Source organism: Megascapheus bottae, chromosome 5 (genome assembly GCF_031878675.1).
Source record: "Megascapheus bottae isolate mThoBot1 chromosome 5, mThoBot2.hap1, whole genome shotgun sequence".
NCBI classification, from domain to species: domain Eukaryota; kingdom Metazoa; phylum Chordata; class Mammalia; order Rodentia; family Geomyidae; genus Megascapheus; species Megascapheus bottae.
In genome coordinates, this window is record NC_143513.1 from 7,559,546 (window position 1) to 7,570,819 (window position 11,274).

At 48.1% G+C, this 11,274-nt stretch overlaps 1 long non-coding RNA gene across 4 annotated transcripts; it reads left to right on the forward strand.

Annotated features, from left to right (window-relative positions):
• The first annotated feature begins 5,871 nt into the window (after positions 1 to 5,871).
• Positions 5,872 to 10,623, forward strand: LOC150062792 (uncharacterized). Of its 4 annotated transcripts, none has more exons than XR_016535375.1 (7): positions 5,872 to 5,982; positions 7,840 to 7,943; positions 8,350 to 8,413; positions 8,957 to 9,025; positions 9,484 to 9,573; positions 10,062 to 10,294; positions 10,369 to 10,623. It is a non-coding gene; the product is annotated as an uncharacterized LOC150062792 (long non-coding RNA). The 4 variants fall into 4 exon arrangements; XR_016535377.1 differs by having other exon boundaries at positions 8,350 to 8,410; XR_016535378.1 differs by lacking the exon at positions 8,350 to 8,413.
• Positions 10,624 to 11,274: the final 651 nt, after the last annotated feature.

Sequence of the window (11,274 nt, forward strand, 5' to 3'; positions counted from 1 at the left end):
GACAGAGCCAAGTTGTTGCAACACTGGATTGAGGTGGCCCTGCCTGCTGCAGGAGGGCCCTGGGAAATTTCTCCCCTTTCCCATCCTGACCAGGCTGCCTACTCACTCACAGCCACTGCCTGACTCTTTTCTACAGAAGCCTTGTGGCTGGGCTCTTTGGACTCAGCTCTACAGACACCAACTCCTTCACTGGGTTCCCATGGTGTCCTTAGAGACCAGGGCACATGGGACACTTGGAATTGAGCATAACAATGGAGCCTGCCCCAGGCACAGGAGTCAGTGGAGGGCTGTGGCTATGATGTGTGCTCAGGGAGGCTCTGGAATTCAGACAGGCCCTCCATTCAGTCCCCAGGCTTCAATCAGAGAGTTCAGCAGCAGTGGCAAGTACCAGGTGGAGACAAGTGAGCAGCTGGGCAGTGGGAATGTCTGCCACCACCTACCGTGCAGTTAGGCTGCTCACCCACACCTTCCTCACACTTTTACCGTTCATATCACTCTGCTCCCAACATCTGTGAGTCCAAATTATGACCAGACACAAGCGAATCTTGTTCTTTCCTCAGCCCATAGCCCTCCAGCAGAGCTGAGTGGGAGGCTATATACTAGGCTGCACTTGCTTCCCCACAGATGTCTGGATCCACACAATGAATGCTGTGGACTCAACCCAAGAAAGAACCACGCACTGAAGGATGCATGCTTGGAAAAACAGTGCACCATGCATGAAGCCTGAAAGGATAAGTTTGACAATTTGGAGAGGGAGGATGCGTGGGTTAGTAGGTGATTTACATGAACATGCTAAGTGGATGCACTGGGAGTCCATTAAAACCATTTCTCTAGGACAGCAAGTTGGTTGTGGGAATTTCTCTTTGCCTGAGTTCATGGCAGACACTCCCACATATGCATTTCTAAAGGAAAGCTTTTCAGGCTCTGAGGTGATTCACTGCAGAATGAGGAAGAGGAGGTTGGCACAATCCCATGTGAGAAATCCTGACCTTGCACACAGCCTGATTTGCAGGTGCTGCTCTGATCATTTGCTCACAACACCTGGGGCTAGATGATCAGATGTTACCATGATGCGTTCCACAATCTCTGAAATCTGAGTGCTGTAAATCACCTTTGCTGTGGCCATTGGCTGAGTGGGCAACTCCGGGGTTCCTTCTGTGCAGACAGGGAAGACACCCTCAGGTGTTGGAGGACTGGATATCACCATGCGCATCTGCAGGAACAGGGAGGCCACACCAGAACCAGCGCAGTGCTGCAGCGAGGGACACACTGCTCAGCTGCAAGAAGAGGTAAACTCACTCAGTCCCAAAGCACACTTCTTCCAACTACGTTATTCCTCTGCCCTAGCACAGGAATGAAGAAATCATGAGGTAATATCAAATGAGGAGACACAGAGCCTAGAAAGAGGGTGACTCATTTCCCACATCCATCACAGATTCATAAGATATATAAGTCCTTTTCACCCATAATTTCTTTTTTATTAAAGAATGTATTAACATTGTTTATTACATCATATTTCAAATGTCGTGTTTAACAAACATATATTTGGGAAGGGAATCTCTATATGCAATCACTGGCACATAGATTTTAGAACATAATTAAAATTAAACTGAGCATTTGTATATCATAGATACATATTAATATATGTAGTAAAACATTATGTGTATAGAGTATATAGCCCATCATATATTTTTGTGTCTATGAAGTTATGTTTATTTCTCCAAGATCATGGCCTTAATCACCCCTAATTTCTCTGAGTTCTAATAATACATCAATAGTTCTCCACCTTGGATTTTATGCAACTTACGGGAAGAAGTTTTATTATTGTGCCTCAATTAAGCAGTTTTAAGAAGCAGCCATAAAAGGGCTGTTTCCATTCTTTTTACTTCACAAAGCCAGAGTTCCTGTGGGCAATATGTTCACTGTGGCAGGGACACAAACATGATAAGGAAGGACAGCAGAGCCTCTGCCCCTGGAATCCTCCAAGATAGCCACTGAGGATAATGCACTCTCCTGGAACATCTCATAATCGAACAGGGAATTCTGTTTCAGTATTAAAATGGAAACCTCCTTTTAGGTGCTTGTGACTCACTTCAGTAAGTTTAGTGACTCAGGGGCCAAAAATTTCATCCTCACATAAATAAGATACAAGCTGTTGTTCCAGATAGTCTTCCAGGCTGTTGGCATGAAAACAAAGTATTTCAGATGGACAAATCTTAAAGCTTCGTATGTGTGACAAAGAGTAACTGCTTAAACAATCACAAATTAGGTGGAGAACAGCCCTTGGAATTAAAGCTGAATTGCTGGAATAGTACAGTATGTGAAATAACAGGACATTTAATCCAACATCTTATGTAATGACTATACAAACGAATTATCTATTTCCATCTGTGCACGATGTGATGAAGATGTGATGAATGAGTAAACAAAGCTGAAGATAAAATGTGATGCTTTCAAGAAAACTTCCCATGCTGTGAGCAGATTGCAGAAAGCTTTTCCTTTCCTGTGAGGTTTGACTTGAAATAAAAGATGGTCAACAAATAACTATATGCTTGGCAAGTGGACATTTGCTTACGTTTTTAGCAATGCATTCCTACTTTTATTGGATTATAAGCACCAAATCTGTATCATAGTTTAAAATATCTTGTTAGTGTTTTCCTTGAAATCAGAGAAATTTTATGTTCAGGGATCTTCCTGTGAATTTTTTTAATCAACCTCTGGGATAAGGAAACAAAAGCCATATAATGAATGATTGTTGTCCTTCCTGTGTATTTTTATTGCATCTACTATGGGTGACCTGATATCCACCATCAATGAAATATAAATTTTTACTTACTTTTGTCTACTAAGAGTTTCCTCAAGTCACTAGAGTATTTTTGCCAGTTTACTTCTCATATACTTAGGTGTGAGATTACTTGAATGTTTCTGTGTGTGTGTGTGTGTGTGTGTGTGTGTGTGTGTTTGTGGGGGGGGGGTGTTTGTGCTGGTCCAATGGCAGGAACTCAGGGCCTAGGCACTGTCCCTGAGCTTTAAGCACAAGGGTACTTACTGCTCTACCACTTCAGGCAAGCTCTACTTCAGAGTTTTTTGTTGCTCAGTGGTAGATAAGAGTCTCTTACAAATTCACAAACTGACTTTGAACAGTGATCCTCTGGTCTCAGCCTTGTGTATAGCTACTGCCCTGTATGATATCAGTTTGTATGATTTCCAGAGATACAACAAACCAGCTAAACTCTAGGTACTTGCACTGCAGCCAGCTTATAATTTTTTCAGGATGGCCCTGAAGTGAGATCCTCCAAATTTCTACCTCTATGGTATCTGGGATTTCAAGAATGAGTCATGTATCCAAGCTCATTTAATGTTTTGAAGACAAAAGGAAGATTGAACCCGCACGTGGTGAAGCAGAGATTGGGTTGGGAGGGATAATACCAGGCTCCAATCTAAACCGTACGACCAAGACCATGAGACTAAATGTCTATGTCTCATCTTCAGAATGAGATGTGTCCACCCTCCTCTAATGCACTGAAAGCACAAGATGGGTGCAAGGAGAAGGTGGTGAGGTGGGCAAGAGTCTGGGTTGGGTGGGATAATGCATGGCTCCACTCTGTGCCTTAGGACAAAGGTCATGAGAAGAAATGGCTGAATATAATGTACACAAGGAGAAACCCAAAACCCTCTAGTCTGTCAGATGTCCTTGGGGGTAACACCAGGTTTTCTCAACACACAACTTGAGATGGACTGGATGAAATACACACAAATATAGGTGTTCAAGTTTTGAGACCTGTGTGGGTCTGGCATTTCATTCCCACTTTCCATATAGTGAAGGATACAGGAATTTCTGGGTGCAGCTCCCTGTCTCATTTCTCAACTATACTATTGTAGTAAAATTGTTTTGTTTTGATATACAGGAAATTCTCTGGTCTTCACAGCATTACATTTGATCACAGCAGTCTTGTACATTTCCCCCAGAGGACGGGAATTTCACTGTGTTGTCTCACAGTCATGATCATGGGAGATGTGGTGAGAAAAAATGACCATTTGCTAATGTCTGGTGCATTGTGTCTTCCATGGAATTGCCATCCCAAATGTTTCTCTTTAGAAAAAAAGCAACCTTCTTCTATAACCCACAAGAAGGGCAGTATCCTAGATAGGAAGAAGGAAGCAAAAGTAGCCACAGCTCAGCATGCGTGCTTTTGATCTGATTCACACGGATTGCAAGTGACATTCATGGTCATATACATCAGAATGACAAGGAAGAGAAACTTCAACCACACACCGGACAAAATTCAATTGACAAAGGGACCATGGGCGACTTCATCTTTGTCCACAAGATACACTCTATGTCAAAGAGTTGGTGTGTGTGGCAAATTTTTCTCTCTGTTGTCTTTGAGAATGAACACACATGCACAGACACACAAACAGAAAGCTTGATATGACAACAGGCACTGATATCCAGTGAGGACACAAAATTTTCCACTGTCATCACAGAAGAATTGATTTTGGTTTTGGAAGTGTATGATGGATGGACTGAAATGTCAATTGCCCACAGTAGTTGGAAGTGTCATTAGTTCAAGCTTTGTGGTGACAGCTGAAATATCTTGAACTAGAGAGCGAGCTATGAGATGAGGGTAGCAAAGAAAGGTATCTGCTAGAGATGAGACATGGAAAAGGGGAGAAGTTTTGGTTTTCTTTCCTTTTTCTTTTTTGTGGGTCGTGTGGCTACAATTCTGGACCTGGGTGCTGTCCCTGAGCTCTTCAGCTCAAGGTTACCACCCTATCCCTGGGCCTGAGCAATGTCCTTGAGCTCTTCAGCTCAAGACTACTGCCCTATCACTGAGCCACAGGCCCACTGCCCATTGTTTATTCTAATGACTAAGTGGAGACAGAAGTCTGGCGGTCTTTAGTGCCTGGGCTACTTTGATCCACGATTCTCAGATCTCAGCCTCCTGACTAGCTGGAATTTCAGTCATGAGCCACTCTGTCCCACTAGTCCAGAAGATGTGAGCAGCTTTGGTTGTAACAAGTCATGCAATAATGAACACTGCAGTTAAGTAATCTCTAGTAGTTGTTGTAGACACTTACCAGTATTTTCTTAATTTCATCCCCACCATCCTCTCCAAATGTGTACAAGAGTAGAATTTCATTATGCTGTGAAAGAGAAATGTAAGTAAAATAAACACACGTGAAGAAAATGAAACTGTGCTTAGAAATTTTGTTTCAAGGAGGTATTCATCTCTTAAAGAAAAATAAACACACTTGGTAAATAAGCACAATGTCTTAGATGTAGGCGGCCAGCATGATTCTGAGCATTCATTGCATCCTAGTCAACCATGGCCATAGATATCAAGGGGTGTGGTTTCAGTTCATGTTCCTCACATCCACGGGCCAAGTGGAGGTTCGGGGCCCGGGCCTGGTCCACGAAGAGGTCGTGGGACGGTTCAGAGGTGAAACCCAGTTGAGGAGGTGAGGTGACCTGGTCGGCGGAGGAGGATGGAGAAGACAGGCATGAGGGGTGGGGAGGACGGGACAGGGATCACCTCCTCTCCAGTCTATTCCACATCCTAGCACAGGAGGACCGCGTGGACGGCTCCAGAGGGAGGAAGGGGAGTCCAGGGCGGTGGGGACCCCCGCTGTCAGCCATGGAGACACTGGGCCTGCTGAGTGGTTATTTCTGGCTCCTCAGCGGAAGGGGCGGGGAGATCCCGGAGGAGCAGAGTGGACTTCCGGGGCGGGTCCTCCAGGGTCCAGGCCCAATCAATTCTCTAGCTAAGGACAGGGATTCCCTCCCCCTGCACAACTTTCAGATTCACCAGCCAAAACGACCAAACGTCGGTCATCTACCGGTGTAGAAGGTTTCTGAGCAGTGGAGGAAGAATGAGGCCCCTCTGGGTTCTTATCTGTGTCCATTCAGCCTCAAGTGGATTCAGACTTTTCCATGACAGCTGATCCTGAAAGGACCTTCCAGAGCTGAGGGTGGCTCAGGTAACAAGGACCAACTGACTCTGGGGGAGAAGTCCCACAACAATGAGGCCCTGCAAGCCTTTCTTCCATAGGCCTGGGTTCTCTCAGCTATTTGCTGTATGTGGGAATGCTGCCAATGAACTACAATGACCACCTGCTTCTTGTGTGTGCACTGGTGCTCTGTGCATCAGGGCTGGGTCTGTGCCCTGCTCCCTCCTTTAGCTCTCTCCTAGGTTCCTTGTCTCCCTTTACTTAAGTCTCTATTTCCATAAAAACTTCTTGGCCTCCCCACAACCTATGCACTCATCCATTGAACCCTTATCATTCTGGGCTGTGTGTTTAAAGAAGACCTGAGTGATGGTGTTGAGCAGGTCTTTCCACCCAGAGCCAGCAGCTGGTTGCCCATCCTCAGCCACTGTTCCCATAGGGTCCCACACCTCATGACAGCACAATCTGGTCTCAGTGTGTCAGCAGTCCCAAGTGGGCTGCTCAGGGACCTCTCCCCAACAGGAACTTACCAGATGCTGACATTCCTACTATCTCCCTGAGTTCACCAGTCGGGAAATTTGAATCACTCTAAGCTCTGTGTTGTTCTAGATGGACTTGGAGGCTTTTATGGTTAACAGCATGACTGATAGGGCACTTTAATTTCTGGAACAATGGTGATCATGGCAGTCATATAATTCCATCTCAAATCTGTTTATTTCTGATGTTTCATTCATCCTGCTCCTCAGTTTCTCACTTCATTTTTACCTAATCTCCTGGACGATTCTCCCTCCTCTGGCCTTCCCTGTCCCTCGTGAACAGAGGTGCCCTCCATTTCTCTTGTCCCTATTCTGTATAGTAGGCTCTCATGTGTGTCTTATTTGTGTGCCTCCTTGTCCCATCCCACTTTTTGACAATATACAATGAGGATTTTGTAAGCACACTTTGTATTTCTCTCCTTTTTCCTTAAATCTTCTATTGTGACAAAAAAAAACTCTCACAAGATATTCTATAGGAATAAGCCATGGATATAATCCCATAATTCCTTAGCATCCACATATTTACCCATACTTTCAAGTTCCTCACAAATATCAACCTCTTACTATTTGATTTTAGTTGACAGGGTTTCTATTTCTTTACATTACTATGTAACTTAGAAACATTTTTCTCATTCAGGGCTCAATGAAATTGGTAAATCCCTGCGCTTCTCCCTATGCCCTCAAGCTGTTTTCATAGAGAGATATATGCCAGGGGCTCTCAGAGGTCCAGGAAGGAGCATGGAGACACACCTAGACATGTACCTCTGCTTCCTGAGACCCAGTGTCTAGACCTGCCTCACATGCCAGGCAGAGGCTCTGGAGGCCTCAGGCAGAGTCCCACTGACCATTTCTTTTCCCTTTCCAGAGCCTCTTCAAAGAGCTCAAACCTTACCATTGTTTGAGCTACGTGTATTCCTATCTGGATAAGAAGTGTCAGGAGCTCCTGGCACCTACAGTGCTGGCCATTTTACAGCTTTGTGAACAAATTGAAACATGTGTCATTACAAAATCCTTCTTGGACCACAGCGCTGAGGCAGCAGACAGGGCAGAGGTCTTGGAGCACTAGATTGAGGTGGCCTTGGTATGCTGCAGGAGGGGCCTGGGACCCTACTTCCCTTTCCCATCCCGACCAGCAGGCTGCCTGCTCACTCACAGCCGCTGCCTGAGTCCACTAACCCCTCCTCAGGCTCTGCCCAGCTTCCTGCCATGTGGCCTCCTGCTCTGCTTCCTCTAGGATAGAGTCATCTCCCCAGGCTCCCTAGCATTCATCCCAGTAACCAAGGTGGAGCCCTAGGGTCAAAGCAGGACCCTGGGGGCTGCTCCAGGGCTCACCTCACACATTCCTCATCTCTAGGAGAGCCACCATCTGAAAAACGCCATCTCTGTGTGTGCCATCTCATCTGTCCTGCAGAGCAGTACGCTGCCAGGCCTGAAGCAAACATGGAGAGCTGTTTCCAGGTGGGTGTGCCTTGTTCCTGGGCAAGTGAAGTTTGGTCAGCCTAACATCCCTCCTCCAGGAGCCCCGGGACACTGCAGCTGCACAACGCAGATATGTGGGGACTTGATAGGACTTGCCTGGTAGGATCAGCTTCCTCTCCAGGCACACAAGACCCAAGGCCACAGGGGACTCTTGACACACTGAGGCCATCCAGTCTTTAGAAGCTCTTCCAAAGGAAACCACTCTGGTCTTTGGCCCCTAGCCTCACAATGCTCTGCTCAACTCCAGGTGACCTAAGTGTCATGGTGGAGCCACATGCAAAGCTCTTCTCCATTAGGATGAAATCTGCCTCAACTTGAAAATCCACTGCCTCTCTTCCTCTCCCTCCCTCTACCATCTCTCACCTTGTCTCTGCCCCTCCTCCAGGGGGAGCCTTGAGGTATGGCAGGAGCTGAGGAAGATCTATTCGATGGAGAAACACTACAAGGTGGTATGAGCCCAGGAAGAAGTTTACTCCAGAGGAGGGAGGGCGAGGAAATCCTCCCTGATGGGGTTTTCAGAAATTCTAGTAGGCATCATGTAGAAATTCTGGATGAGTCATGGGAAGGCTAGAAGCATGGGTTATGTGACTCACCCTTGCTTGGCAGTCCAGTGGAGTGAGTATAGGCCAGGAGGTATCCTGAGTGTGTGAGGAGGGAGAGGAACTGTCAGGATGGGGAATCTCTAGCTTCCTGCTGACATATCCTGTCAACCTTCCTCCTTGTGGCTGGTCTGTGATGGGGCTGCCTCCTCTCCACCCACCGAGCCTGACACCCAGAATCTCAGAACCAGACAAAATAGCACCAGCACCATCCTCTTGGGGACCAAATGTCCACACTCACCTCACAGACAGGCCTTCCCATATGCTCTGATATGCCCAGGGAAGAGTGATGATGGTCACAGGGAACCTGACATCCTATGGCCACATGAAAGCAGGGAAGATGGAGGGTTGAGTGAGCTGACAGTCTTCTAACTGCATGCTATATCCTACCAGGGCCCACAGTCCACACAGATGGCCTTCTGGAGCAAACTCAAGAGAGGCCTGGGAACGCAGAAGGAACTGGTGAGTGTGCATGCCTGAGGCAAGAGACTCCCCAGCAGGAGAGGACAGGGCTCCCACAGCCACACACAGTGATGAACCCCCTTCATTCCTGACCTCTGCCCATTCCTGCAATGGGCTCCCACAGCCACACAGTGATGAACCCCCTTCATTCCTGACCTCTGCCCATTCCTGCACATTGCAGGAAGGAGCTGCATCCAACAGACTGTCTCGCATGGAGCTGAGAAATAAATCTTGCCCATCTGTCAAGTGTGCCAGCCTAGGATTGAACCAGACCCAGACTGATCCCCACTTGCAGGGCTGAGGGCTTGGGTAGGAGTGGAGGGTGGATCCTTGGGGAAGGAGCCTGTTATGCCCTAAGAAGTTCTAGCTGGCTGGTGCCATGGCACTGGGGTAAGTCCAGCGGGACTAAGCAGGAGCCTAAGAGGACTCTTCTAATTTTTCACCACCCAATACCATAGGACTACTCCGAGGGCACAGTCCCTTACCTCGGCACCATCCTCAACCACTTGGCCTCACTACACCACCATAAGGACAAGGACTCCAAGAATGTGAGTGAGCCAGGGGACCAGGCATGGGGAATCAGATAGGAGGAGAAGAGCCTCTGGATGCCCCTGGAGCTCCAGCAAGAGGCCGAGTTCTCCCCAGCCTCAGGCATCCAAGCAGCACAGCAGTGCTACCTTCTGATGCCCCTGGCAAACTGCCAGCCTTCAGTGCTGCTGATGACTTGGGCCCATTTCTCCGTGGGTAGTGGGGCAGGGTGGGAGTGTGACAGCAGGTCCTCAAGGTGACATAGCATGTGGGAAGAGCCCGTGCTTGTCCCTAGAAGCCTCAGTCTCTGCAGGGTGCAGGGAGAGTTGAGAGGAACAGTCAGATCCCTGTCCTCAGCCCCCCTGTCCCTGCCCTAGATTGAGAGCAACCCTAGTACAGGTACAGACCCATCCTGCCCTCTGCTGACCTACTTCAGTAGGTGCAATGTGGCAAGGCAGCTTTCAGTTGCAAGTACTATTTGCTAAGCACAGTGGCTCTTGTTTTGCAGGGAACTTGGATAAATATGAGAAGAAGAAGTAGAAGAAGAGAGGTGAGGAGATGAAGCCTCCCAGCACAGGGAGGCCAGCTGTGCAGGGCCCTTGGGCCCTTCTTTTTCCTCTGAAGGTGGCAAAATTTGGACACAGGATAGGAGAAGGGGCCTGTGGGGGCAGCTGTGGGATGGGCCCTGGATCACAGCAGGCAATGAGCAAGAGACAGAGCCAGAGAGAAGAGTGACCCCAGGTAAGGCCCCACATATGTAGCCTGGTGCCCCTCCACTGTGCAGGCCAGTGAGCATCCTGTTCTCTTTCCCTCAGGAATACAAAGTTCTGGCAGTGCTCAAGGAACTGCAGGGCGCGAGTCAGGATCTCCACATAGTTCTTGAGGGGAACTTTGTGTCATGGTTAATGAATCTGAAGCACCTGAGCCCATCTGGAATGTGAGCTGGGGCACACAGTGGGGGCAACACACATGGGGAGCCCCAGAACCAGTCCCTGACAGCCTGCAGTCTGAGTCAGTGGGACTTGCTAAAGATGGGGCCTATAGGCCCCAAAGTTCCCAGTGGTCCTGGGATGGAGCCTTGCTGTGCTCAGGATCTTGTCTAGCTCCAAGCTGTCCAAGGAGCTGGAGCCTCCCAGCTGGGCCAGTTTCCTGTCCAGGAAGAGTAAGAACAGTTTTGTCCTGAGGAAGCCCTCAAAAGAGTAAGCGGAGGGACCCACAGGGCAAGGGACTCCCAGGCTGTGAGTGGTGGGATAGTGAGCCCCAGAAGCTGGGCTGCATCCCGCCCTCTTCCACACAGCCACCTTGGGACTGAGCTGTGTGGCCTCAACTCTGCCCACATCCCTTTCTTCCTTGGTTCCCATGGTGGTTCCCAGAGGATGGGCAAATGGGCTCCATGGAACTTAGCAGAATCATGAAAGCTGCCTCAGGGTCAGGTCTCACTGTGGTCTGGGGCCACCATGGGTGCCCAGGGAGGCCCTGGAATTAAGGCAGGCCCTCCATTCAGTCACCAGGCTTCAACCAAAGAGTTCAGTAGCCATGGCAGCTCCTAATTGGAGACCAGTGAAGAAGTCAGCATCAGAAATGTCAGCCACTCACCCTCTGTACAGTTGGACTTCTCACCCAGGCCTTATTCATATTATCATCAATAATATTCACATCCAACATTGGCAACTCTAAGATTGACTCTCAAAATGAGGGGATCGTGGAGTTCTTGAGCCCCC